Raw genomic sequence first — 13077 nt, 5'->3', positions numbered from 1 at the left:
TGTTTACACCAGTACTATACATTTGTACAACAAGAAGATAGACTATGTGAATCCCTGCACTGGGGAAATATCGTTCAATGGGATGTAGGATTACCCTGAAAAAAAGAATCAAGGATAAAAATACTTGGGTTTAAGGTCCACTGGTGTAACTTAAACTGGTGTAGATAGTTTGTGTTTGTGGCTTGTACCAGGGAAGCTATTTGCTCAGCCATTGTACTAGCTCCACTTAGTAGCAAATAACTATAATAATTAATAACTTGCACTCTTCCTTTGGGATAAACTGCTCACCTCACGATTCTGGGTCCAGTTGTAAGTTACATCAATATACAAAACTGGGCACCTAAATAAGGGAGGGGCTAGGGATGTGCCACTCCTGTTAATGTTTCTATCTGTATTAATACAGAGTTTTATTGTTCTTCTGTGAGAGAGACTTGATAACTTATAACGAACTGATAGCAATTTAAAGTATAAATGGTCAGTTGTGATTTGCTCAGGAACCCTTCAATCTTATATCCAGAATGAATAAATCTATGGGAGCAGAGTTTATTCAGCTCCTCTAGAAAAATAAGACATAATAATAAAATTAATAAGATGGATACATATGGATTTATTTCAGTAATTCTCAAACTGCAGCTCCATGTGGTGCTTTGAAATCAATTCAGGGATGCCATGGGGTGCCACACAATGTTAGCACTGTTAGGTGTACAAACATGATTCACAAGATAAACCCAGGGGTTAAAAAAAAAAAATCCATAGTGTTAAAAAAAGAAAAAATCTGACCTGTTGTGATCTTTTTGTGTTCTTTGCTATAGAGAAATTGCAGTATTATTTTCCATAGTCAAAAATGAGTGAAAACTAAGAGCTGCTATTTTCAAACAGGCCTTAAGTTTAACGACAAACGCCTTGAGCCTAAAAAGGTTAAGGATCGCTGTAATGACTATAATACTTTGACAGCTGCAGCCATTTTCACTCTCTCATGCTTGCTATTTCTGTGTCAGTGCACTGCTGTATATTTTACACACATGCAGGCACATTCCATTTTCAACTGGTTAGCACTGACTTAATTGATGCAATGCCTGGCTAAATTAGGCAATCATCTCTCAAGCAAGGAATTAGGACTCAGAAATGCTACTGTGGCCCCAGGGGATTCGTGTTACAATTCTTTTTCATTATACTGAAGCTTTCCATCTTTCCAAACATTTTCTTAAGGTTTTTAGTGCAATTTGCAAAAGAGTAATGAGAAAATTTAGTGGCCAATAACAGCTGACATCATGATTGGTCTCCTTTAAGGGTTTCAAAATCTGACATGTATAACATAAATCTCCATTTCTCAGATGGAAAACTATTTTGCCTCAGCATATATTCTCAATCCACATATAGCTTTTGGACATGCTCTTATCATCGCTCGAGGAGAAAAAAATATATTAATATCAATCTGGCAGTTCAGCAGAATTTTTACTTTCTTGCATGTCTATGAAAAACATTGAGAAGCTGCTTTTCTTATGCAGTTTCCAAAAATTATGCTGGCCATTATTGCTATACTAAAATTTTGCTAACTTCTCTCAGAATATGTTTTATTATAATTCTCACTGGAGATATATATCTTCAAGCAAAGCTTCCCTCATGGTGAGATTTGCCATCTTATACTCCGTTAACAACATTAGTTCCATTGTCAGTAATAATAAAGCCAATGTAAAGAGAATGGGAGGTAAAGTGATCTTTGAGCACTGAAATGCCAGTATGTTAGCTGAACAATAATGAAAGAATAGGGAATGTAGCTTAATCTTGAATATTCTGCTAATTTTATATAGTTCAAGGCAGCACTTATTTAGATTAACTTCTTTGTCTGCTACCCACTGAGAGTCTTTTAAGACAAGACAGTTATTCTTAAACTGTTTAACCACGCAAAGTTTTCTCAAGATACCACTTTTCATGGCCTGCAATGTCATCTACTCTCCCAATCCTATACTCTGCCTCTCCTGTTGAAATAATGCTCTGTTACATAAGGCAATAATATTAGCAAGGTATTAAGGTAGTATTAAGGAGAGATGAAAACAAATTTGTTTTAATGTAGTGATTGCAGTTGCTTGGTTACATCCCTCTATTTTATATCTGTGGTATTTATTTCCTCTAACTGAATATTTCATGCATTACATACAAGATAATAAAAAGTATGAGACAACTTTGTTTCTAAGACTAAACTAACTCTTTCTGAAACAAACTATTTACAGAGGTACTGCAAGCGCAGCTAACATTCTAGCTATGCATGCATGCACATGCCTCCTGGTGCCTCTTCCTTCCTACAAACTGCTTTCCCTCCAAGTTTCATGAAGGTTATTACATTTCTAATATTGTTTGTTGTTATTGTGACTTTTCTACAAGTATCTGCTTACTTGCTAGGCCAGAGGTTATTAATTTATTGCCCACCATAAAGACATACCTGTTATAGCCTGTTATTCCTCACGTTCTTTCAAGTCTGTCTATTCTTAAACCAGACTATCAGTTCCTGTTTATGTTACAATAGTCAATGGAGGATTTGTTTCCATACTGCTACCAAACTTCTTTACAATAAGGGCTGCCAGAATCTGAAATGGGCTTCCAAGGGAAGTGGTGCTCTCTCCTACCTTGGGGGTCTTTAACAGGAGGCTAGACATCCACCTATCTGGGGTCATCTGACCCCAGCACTCTTTCCTGCCCAGGTAGGGGGTCAGACTTAATGACCTACTGAGGTCCCTTCCGACCCTAGCATCTATGAATCTATGAATCTGTGTTATGGCTTTCATTGAGTGGAGGCTTCTTGATCCTCCGTGTTGGTCTTATGCCTTTTTCTTTTGAATCTTCTACATTAAGCCAAATGATGGCTGAGACTCCTCCTAAATCCCTGTCCTAGTCTTATCTGTCTGGGCCTACCAGATGCTACTTCACAGTTGTCTTTGGTTTTGTTTCCACCACTATCCCAAAGCTGAAACTGCATCATTGTTAAGTACAGACAGTCAAAAGCCCGAGGCTGAAGTGATTCACTCTTTGCAGGTTTCTGTAAACTGCTTAGATTCAACCCATAAGAAAATGAACTGATGTTTGCTTTTCAAAAGTGAAAGGCAACCAGACCTCTGCCATGGCCCATACCAGGAGCAAGGGGGAGCTAGGGGCACCCCCCACTGGCCAGTGTAGAGAGACAGGAGATGGATGATTTCTCCAGCCAAGTCCCCTCTTTAGCCTCCAGTCAGCTGAGGAGAGGGTATGGGGGAACCCCCCCCCCCGGCCACTGGACCTGCAGCCGGGGTCTGCTGGGGAAGGGGGAGAAGGGAAGCCCCCAGTGGGGTGCTTTCTCCCTCTCTCCCTGTGCTCAGAGTTGGTCCCCCTAGCCACACCCTCTCCTCAGTCCAGGCTGACTGAGGAGGGGCCCTGGGGGGAACCCCCCTCTGTCCCACACCAGACCCCCAGCCAGGGTCTCTCCCACATAGGGGAAAGGAGGAAGGGGGTAGCCCCCAGTTGTCCACCTCTTCTTGTTTCCCCATGCCCAGTGCCAGCCCCCCTAGCCACACTCCCTCAGTCTGGGCTGGCTGAGCAACAGGTCTGGGGGGAAATCCTCCTCTCCACCTGGCACTGGACCCTCAGCTGGAGTCTCCCCAGTGTGGAAGGTAGAGGGAAAGGGGGAAAAACCCCAGTGGGGCATTTCTCCTCCCCCTGCACCCAGAGTCAAGACCTGAGCTGATCACCTGGCCATTCCCCTTTTTGGACAATGGCCAGCTGAGGAAGGAGTGGGGGGGGGATACTCTCCCCTACCCAGCTCTGAACCCCTCCCCCCCCAGCAGTGCCAGGTGCTGGGGAGGAAGCCCTCAGTGGGGGCTGTTTTTCCCCCCACTCCTTTCTCAGCCAGCTTGCCAGGTGATCAGCCCAGCTCCTGGATCCAGGAAAGCCTGTGGTGGCAGCTTTAGTCCCCCGCTTGACCTAGAAGCTGGGCCAATCACCTGGCCATGTCCCCTACTCAGCTGACAGCCCAGATGAGAAGGGAGTGTGGAGGGGGAGGGATGCCCCCTATCCAGATTTGGATCCCCAGCCAAGCTGTGCCCAGGACAGAGGGTGAGAAGCCCACAGTGGGTGCAGTTTTCTACCCCCCCACACACACTCTCCCTCGTCAGATGTCCCACTGGCCAGGAGGGTGCATAGTTGGGTGATTGCCCTGGCTCCTGGCTCAGGTGGGGGAGTAAAGCCCCCACTACAGGCATCCCGGCAGCCAGCAGCTGGGCTGATTACCTGGTGGCATTTTCTCCCCAGCCAGTATACCAGCTGAGAAGGGAATGAAGAGGTAAAATGGCCACCTCCTCCCCCTCCATCTTGCATTCCCATTCCAGACCCCCCATCCAACTGCACCTGGCATGGGGGGGGGGAAGAGACCCCACAGTGGGGGCTTTTCTCTCACCCTGGCTGGGAGCTGGGGCAATTCACCAGCCATGCCTCCTTTCTGGCCAGTGGGCCAGCAGAGGAGGTAATGGGGGTGAAACTCTTCCCCACTGTGCCTGGCAAACTGGGGAAGCCCACAGTGGGGGCTTTATGTCCCCTACTCTAGTTGGGAGGGTGTAGGGGAGGAGCCGGGGGAATCCGCTCAGCTTCTGGCTGCCCAGCTCCTGGCTGCTGGGGATGGAAAAATCCCTGCTGGTAACTAAGGGTGGGGCCAGCCTTGCTCTGTTGGAGCAGAGAGCACTGCCAAGGGCTGCACAGCATCCTGGGATGCTGGAGGACTGTGAGTTAAGTTTGAATCCGGAAGGGATCTGGGACTGAAGTTCCATAAACCAGTTTCACCTGAATCAGTTAAGTCTGATACCACATCCAACCAGGTTTATCTTAAACCAGTTTCACCCACTTTGAAACTGGTTTACATACACTGAACTTCTGTTCTGTTACAGGTTTAAACTGATTCCTAATCACTTAAACTGGTTTATGTGTAAACTCTGTCCCTAGCCCATCTGACCCACTCCTTGACAGTTGTTTTTTTCTGCCACTGCTTTGCTTAGCTGTTAGCTGATTGGACATCCTCATCTGCGCATAGTGGTCTGAGGCTTTATTGTAGTGGGCTGCCGAGTTTGCTCAGTATTATATGAATGGCTTCCAGGTCCTATCCATCATTCCTCTGCTAGGCACAAGAGTTTGTCCCCTTAGATCTTCAGCTCATTAATCTCTGTACTGAGCAACAGATTGGACAATAGCCTTTCCCTCAGATGCTGAAATGTGATAATCCAACATTACAAAGCAGCAATCCTTTCCTCTGTGTTGCTTGTGCCATGAGTCTGTCAGCTTTCTTCTTTGATGAGTGGGTGGATACCCAGAAGAAGATATTTTATGTTCAAATTTCCATTTGGCTGAATCATTTTAATTCCTCCACAGCATTTCATGGCATATGTCAGGCATAAAGCAGGGAAGATTTGCACCTTTATAGACTAACTAAATCAGAGATGTTTAGCATAAGCTTTTGTAAGCAGAGGGCTTACTCCATCAGATGCTGTGAAGGGACTGCAGGAAGCAGAGCTGCTAAATAGAAAGCAGTGATTAGAATGCAAAGGGTAGGGAAGGGGAAAGGAAAAAGGAGAGGGGCAAAGTATGTCAGGCATTTCAGCTCTTCAGTTTCCAATCACAGTTCTTTCCAGTGCATCTCTTGTAAACAGGAGTAGAACTATACTGGGATGACATAGTTCCTATTCAGTAAAAGAGAACAGGTTGATTCCAAGCTGTTTTCATTACTGGTTTGGGATTTTCACACAGCTATAGAGGCGCTTGCTGATCAACTCACACAGTTCCATGTATGCTCTAAAACAGGTATTTTGTGCCTGTCAAGTAGATCTATTCTCTGACTTGTCTCATGCTTGCTTCTATTCACAGATGCAAAACATCATCCATCTCAAGATGTTGAATCTTAAATCTGATGGCATTACTGCTCAATTTCCTCACACATCTCTTCCCTCACTTAATAACCTCATGTGATACTTGCTCTCTTCAGTCTGGCCAGCCCTGAAGTATGAATGGTTATATTGCTGGTTATCGTCCATCCTGTTTGTTGATTTTTTCAATGTGTGGAGCCTCCCGTTAGGGACATGAAGATATTGTCAAGTGCTAATCAACTCCAGGTGGGAGAAATACACAACACATTTGCTGTATGGTAAATCGACTTTACTACGTAGTAAAATTGTAGAGGATACATGATGCATAGCTCTACAATGTGGTAAATCTCTTAAATCTACCTTGCAGTTAGTTCATGACAAATGTGCAGCAACTTTACTAGGGAGTAAAGTTACTATATAAAGCATGTTGTATGTCCCCTAATACAAGTAAAGGCATGATCAGAGGTAATACCATATTTTGTGTCTCAGTATAAAAGAACCTTTCTCTCCTTCCACTCTCCCTCCCTCTCCTGTCCACCCACTGCTCAACCCTTTGTTACATGTCCTCTGCAAAGGTATTGAGGACCTTCATGCATCCCACTTCATTGAACCACCTACCACCAAAATCACTACCTTTCCTAGCATGCTTTCATCTCACTTCCCTCCTTTTCTGCCATCCCTTGAACTAGGAAAAAGATGAGGTGCGGGAGCTGGGGGACATGACTTCAGAGGAATGACTGAGGGAGCTGGGCTTATTTAGTCTAGGGAAGAGTAGACTGACAGAGGATTTAATATCATCTTTCAACTACCTAAAGGGGGATTCGAAAGAGGATGGAGCTGGACTGTTCTCAGTGGTGGCAGATGACAGAACAAGGAGCAATGGTCTCAAGTCGCAGCATGGGAAGTTTAGGTTAGATATTAGGAAGAATTTTCCCACTAGGAGAGTAATAAAAGACTGGAACAAGTTACCCAGAGAGGTTGTGGACTCTCCATGTTTGGAGGTTTTCAAGACCAGCTAGACAAAGCTTTGGCTGGGGTGATCTAATTGGAGATAGTCCTGCTTTGAGTAGGGGGTTGGAGTAGATGACCTCCTGAGGTCCCATCCAACCCTAATTTTCTATGATCCTTGACTTGCTGAGCCTTTGGGAAGACCTTGACATTTGAGAGATGCTGCAGAAAAGCTGCAACAATATCCACATAGCAATTCCACAGATGGCAGAAAAGGAGCACAGCCACTTTATCTGGCAGTGTTCCCAGAAGGCAAAGGAGTTTCAGGTCACCTACAAAATATGAACTTTCTGTGCCAAGCAAGTCCCTTACCCTTTATATAACAAGCTACTCGGATTCTTACTGAAGAAAGACAGCATTGAGCTGTGGTTGATCATAGACTCCCAGCTTGCTTTTTGGGAAAATTGAAGAAAATGACTTGGAGGGGGACTAGGCTGAGGGATCACAGGACATTGGGGACAGCATGCCCTTCTTTGAAATGCAGGAGCAGGAGTTAGTAACACAGACAGGAGGAGGCAGCTCTGATGAAAGTACATTCTGGAGCCCGGCTCAGCCAACATCCTGATACTGGAGACACTCCTAGGGCAGTGTCGCCTTCGCACACATCAATGCATGAATGTTCCTGGCATACTGTGCCAGTGAGGGGGATGTATCTCTGGTGTTACCTTATCCGTACACTCTTCCGGGTCCCACTCTGTTGTTCTCTAGGGCCCAAGAAGGTCTTACTCCTGGGATGAATTGCTAGATTGCTGTTTTCCAGGACTTGCCAGCTTTACTGATATCCCCTCTATTTCCCCACCTCTCCTTCCCTGATTAAACTTTATAGATTTGTCTGTTGCCATTAGCTGTACTTTAAAGGGACACAGCGAGGTTGCGATGATTATGTCAGACCCATCTTCCAATGGACATGATTGCCACACCAGAGTGACACCTGTAAGTGCTAGTTTCACAGCTCTCTGGAAAAAAAATGCCTTCTCTAGTCCCTCCATTAGGTTCAGAAGCAGGGAGGCACAACTAGTTTCTCCAGGGCTACCAACCTACCTTGTTATGAATGATGTATGTTTTTTCTAGAGCACCCTCCCTTACAGCCAAGACCCTGCATCCTCCTGTCACACAAACAAATCACACCCTATGAATCTACAGGACACTATAGGGTTTCCTCAGTCCCCACCACACCTGTGTGTACCATGTCCCCAGGGCCAGACATAGGCATGGGTGAACTGGGCAGCTGCCCAGGGCCTAGACAGAAAGGGGGACCAAAAATGATATTTTTTTCCATTGTCCACTTATTATTATTATTATCATTATCTCTGGCAAATGGGGAGGGAAGTGGGGAGAGATACTAAAGGTTCACCCGGGGCCTAGATTCACTCAGGAGTCTAGGTACAGTGCTGGATGTCCCTATCCTCCATTAGTGCCCTACAGCCATGGGGTGGAGAGAACACACAGGTCAGCCCACACCCTAGTACACTGACTTTGTTCATCTCAACAGTTGTTTCCGGTGATCAGGACCCTTTCCCTTTGCACCTACTGGTTCTCTGCCACAGCTCCTGTGCTAGGCCAATTTACAGTCTCCCAGTGTGTCTTCCCTAACCATGCTGCCCCTGCTGGGTGGTGCATTTCTGTGACTAATGAGGCAGGTGATTACTCTGTAGCTGAGTCATATTTTAACCCCTTCCTCATGCACACATCAGCGATTGTGACACCTATACTTGGTAGATGCGTATACCTCACAGAAGAACCCAGAGCTATTGCCAGGGCCTGTAGGAAAAAAGGTTTATATCCAGCCTGATCCTTCACCAAGAAATGCTAGGAATGAGGGTAAATGCAGTGGTCTCCTTCCAGGTAACTGATCAGCAGAACTAGAGACTGGGATTACCAAATGCTTACCCCAGGGAGGAACAATGTCTCTGAACAAGGGCTGAACCATACGGCCCATAACTCAAGATAAGTGGCACCAGCTGCAAGGCCTCAACGTAAAGGAGCACCTGCGTCCTGGTTTTGCAGGGAACAAGGTCTCTGGAACAAGGTCTCTCAGTCCTCCAGACCCTGGTGGCTTGAACATGTGACTGTTCCAATCTCGAGTTAGCACTAACACTGATCAACATTTGTGCAACTCAGAGTGTAAGGTTGAACACGGCCCTTTTTTGCTTGGCCATTTCTAAGTCCCTTGTCAAGAGTTAATTCTAAGTTTTCCAATAGTCTATATCTGATCTTTTGTCTTCCGGATTCTAATCATGATCAAATCTCTTATCAAGAATCTCTTACCAATGCTCAATAATGGCAGGACTGGCTGTTCAGCCTCTAATCAGTCACAAACTCTGTATTCTATAGTTTCACCTTCCTTTTCTATCCTTTCTCATGTCCTCTGTCTACCTTTCCTACATGAAATGTTTCTTTTCTCTGTGAAATGCAGTACTCACTATAGTTTCATAGTGAACTACCCCTGCCCCAGTTAATGAAAGACTATTAAATACATCACATACTTCAAAACTATTCACTGTTAGATGTAAAGCCACCTCCATATCTTCCATTTTCCTGGCACGGGGGTTCTCAAACCATGGGTCAGAAGCAACTTAAAAAGGGGCCACAAACTTCCCAGGGAGGTATGTGCAGCGGTGCAGGGAAGCGGTGCATGGGTAGCACTGCCATCCAGCACTCGGGGTCATGGTATCACAAAGTTTGAGAACACCTGTCTTAGCAGATTTTGAGTGTAGTCACAAGGGTCCAGGAAATTGGCAGCTATGTATTGCAGATCTTGAGCAAAAGGCTGTTTGAACTTCCTCCAGTTGTCGCCCGCCTTTATAGAGAGTTTCATTTCTGATGGAGCATTCAGTATCTTCATTCTTTTAGTCCAGTAGTTTTCAGCCTGTGGTCCATGGACCCCTGAGGTTCTGCAAACTATATCTAAGGGGTCCTAGAAATAGATATTATCATTCAAAAGTATGTGAATACCCACATTTACAAATCAAAGGGGTCGGCACACCCAATCAAAAATTTTGAGGGCACCAAAACTGAAAAAAGGTTGAAAACCACTGTTCTAGTAAAAATAAATCTTGTTTCAGTTTCTATCCTGGGGAGTTCAGAGATCACCTAAGGACAAGTTGTTTGACAGAGATACGCTTCTCAGGGCAACTGTCCCTGAGTTATATAACATGATCCTCTGTGGAATATAGAATGAGTGTCTGCCAGTTCCTTCCAGTATTTAGATGCTAAAGACTCTGAATAGGAATTTTCATGTAGCTCAGTGCCTACCTCCATGGGAATAGAAATTATTGAAATCAGTGGGAGTTAGGCACTTAAACACATTTCAAAATCTCTGCATTTTGTAGGTTCCACATACCTTTTAAATATTTGATACTCAGGAGCCATTAGTTATGAATGAGACAGACTTCTAAATACATAAGATATTACTGAAAATGAGATTTAAACTTCTAAGGCAGCAGTGCTCAACCTTTTTTCCCTGGCAGGCTATATGGGCAGTGCCCGGGCTGTCTGCTGGCTGGATCCAGCTGGTGGTGCCGATCCAGTACCCAGGGTGGGTGCGGTAAACACCATTCAGCTATGTAAAAGTGGGGAGCAGTCCAGCCTCCACCTGACCTCATGGGGGCGAGAGGGCCATGGCCCAGCCCCAGCCCAGGCCCACAGGGGTGGGAAGGGAGAGGGATGGGACATGGCCTGGACTCAGTCCAGCCCCACAGAAGAGAAGGGAACATGGCCTGGCCCCAATCCAGCCCTGCAGGGGAAAACAACATGGTCCAGCCCCAGTCCAGGCCCAGGGGATAAAAGGGGGTGTGGCCCAGACCCAATCCAGAAGCAGAGGTTGAGCACCCCTGTTCTAAGTCATCTAGGTACTTTTAATAATGTTAATCATGGTTCTGTGCTCTTAGGCTATTTCAACAAAACTTTTTAGATTATACATTCAGAATCCTTTCTTTAGCTGAAACATAAATATCAGATAATGAATTTACCATATTGGAATACACTCAACATAATTTCGAGAGAGAAAAACTCCACTGACTCTCTTCCCACATTACACTTATTCAGTCCTGCAGAAGCTCATCAACTACCCTAAACAGTCATAAAATAAATGAGATTGCAAAAGTGTAACTGTATCTCTATATCAAGGGTTCCCAAACTCTGGTACACATACCTCTGGGAGTACCCAAGATATCTTGTGGGGGTGGTACACAGGAGACATTATGTAAGGATGGATTTAATTTGCATGATAGAAATAATTGGCATTTAAGTTGTTAAAATATAAAATGTATACTGGTAGGGATACATGGACAGCTAGTAAATCTGGAAGGGGGTACTCAAAATAGTTTGGAAACCTCTGCTGTATATTATACAGCAATCACTTTTGTGACTTAAGAGTAGATGTATCCTAGTTTTGCTGTGGATTCATTCAAGGAGGCTATTGTTACAGTCTTTTAATAATAGAAAGTTCAAAACTGGAGACAATTATTATACAGTTAAAAAAGAGTAGGGTTGGCAGGGCCTTCAGAAGGTCATGTAGTCCAACCCCCTGCTCAGGGTAGATCGGGGTGGGTAAAATGTGGCCCATGGGCAAGATGCAGCCCATCAGGCCACTCCATCTGGCCCATGGAGCCCATAAAAAATTCAGAGAATTAATATTTATCTGGCCCTGGCTGCCTGTCATGCAGACCTTGATGGCTTGCCAAAACTCAGTAAGTGGCACTCCACCCAAAATAACTGCCCACCCCTGGGGTAGATCATTCTTGTCTAAATTGTTCCAGACAACACTAACCTGCTCTTAAGAAATTCCAAGGACGGATATTCCACAACTGTGCCATAATACAGCCCTCAGGCCAAATCCGGGATTTCTAGTCCCAAGATGATGGTCAGGGGCAGAGCACCTGTCAAGGGGTGGGTTTACTGTTGTGGCCTTCAATGGCTCACCAAAACTCATTTAAGTGGCCCTCCAACTGAAATAATTGCCCACCCTTGCCATAATAGGAAACCTGTTCTAAAGCTTAAAACCATTCTCACAGTAAGAAAGTACTTCCTAATATCCAACCTAAATGTCCCGTGTTGCAACCTAATCTAAGGCTATATACAGATGTTGCTAAATGAAGGGGAACAGCTGTGCCAAATTACATTCTGGCGTGGCTGATCTACTTCATTAGGCACCACAGACATTGCCAATTGTCCACACAGTCAGGGCCCTGCTGTTTGCAGAGTTTTAGGGGACCAATCCTGCAGGATAACCAGAAACGGGGGAATCCAGGCAGATGCTTTTGGAGTTTCAGGGCCTGATCCTGCATCCCCCAGGAATGGGAATTCTGGGTCTGGGCAGGATCAGAGTCCAAAGGCCTAGAAGTACCTGTCCAGGGAGGCTGGAGAGGGGAGGAAGGTCCAGGCTGCCTGTACTTTCCTGCCATAAAAAGTTAGCAAAAAAATTACTACCCATTCTTACAGCCACAATTTTGGGAATTTCTGGTATGACAAAGGGCATGAATATTTTTTTGCTTTACCTTTGCACCGCCATGAACATTTTTATCACAGCACAAAGGGCAATGTCTGTTTCCAGCCTAAGATCAGCTACTACTTTTCCTGTCCCCTGAGCCACTGATGACCATCTCTGAACACAATTCAACCAATCCATCTTACAGTACTTTCATCTATGCTGTATTGCCTTAGCTTAGTAATGAGAATGTCATGAGAGAGTGTCAAAAGCCTTGCTAATGTCCAGGTATATCACGTTTATTGCTCTCCCCACCCACAAAACCCATCATCTAATCATAGAAGGAAATCAGGTTGATCAAGCATCCATCTTGGCTGTTCCCATTCATGTTGTTATTCTGTAGGTTCTTAGAAATAGGCTTCTTGATGACATATCCATAATCTTTCTGGATACCAAGGTTAGGCTCTTCAGTCTGTAATTGCACAGATCCTCCTTCCCATTTTTAAGGCAAACACAGTATTTGCCACTCTTCAGGTTATCTGGGAACTTCCTGAGCATCCAGTTCTTTCATACTCTCTTTGTCCCTTTGCACACCATGTTGATGAAATTCTTGTGCTCGTGAATGCTTTGCAGCACTTCTGCATCTCGTGTACCTAGTTCCTGAGGGAATTGAGCAGAGGGCACCTCTCACACCAGAAGCACACCTCCACTTGACTTTTTTCACAGGGGCATACATGACAGACCAGGACCTCCCCCCCTGCCCCC

The sequence above is a fragment of the Gavialis gangeticus genome, unplaced genomic scaffold (genome assembly GCF_001723915.1).
Source record: "Gavialis gangeticus isolate Ggan-Ray unplaced genomic scaffold, GavGan_comp1, whole genome shotgun sequence".
In the NCBI taxonomy this organism is placed as follows: Eukaryota; Metazoa; Chordata; order Crocodylia; family Gavialidae; genus Gavialis; species Gavialis gangeticus.
Note: the sequence above shows the minus strand (reverse complement) of the source record.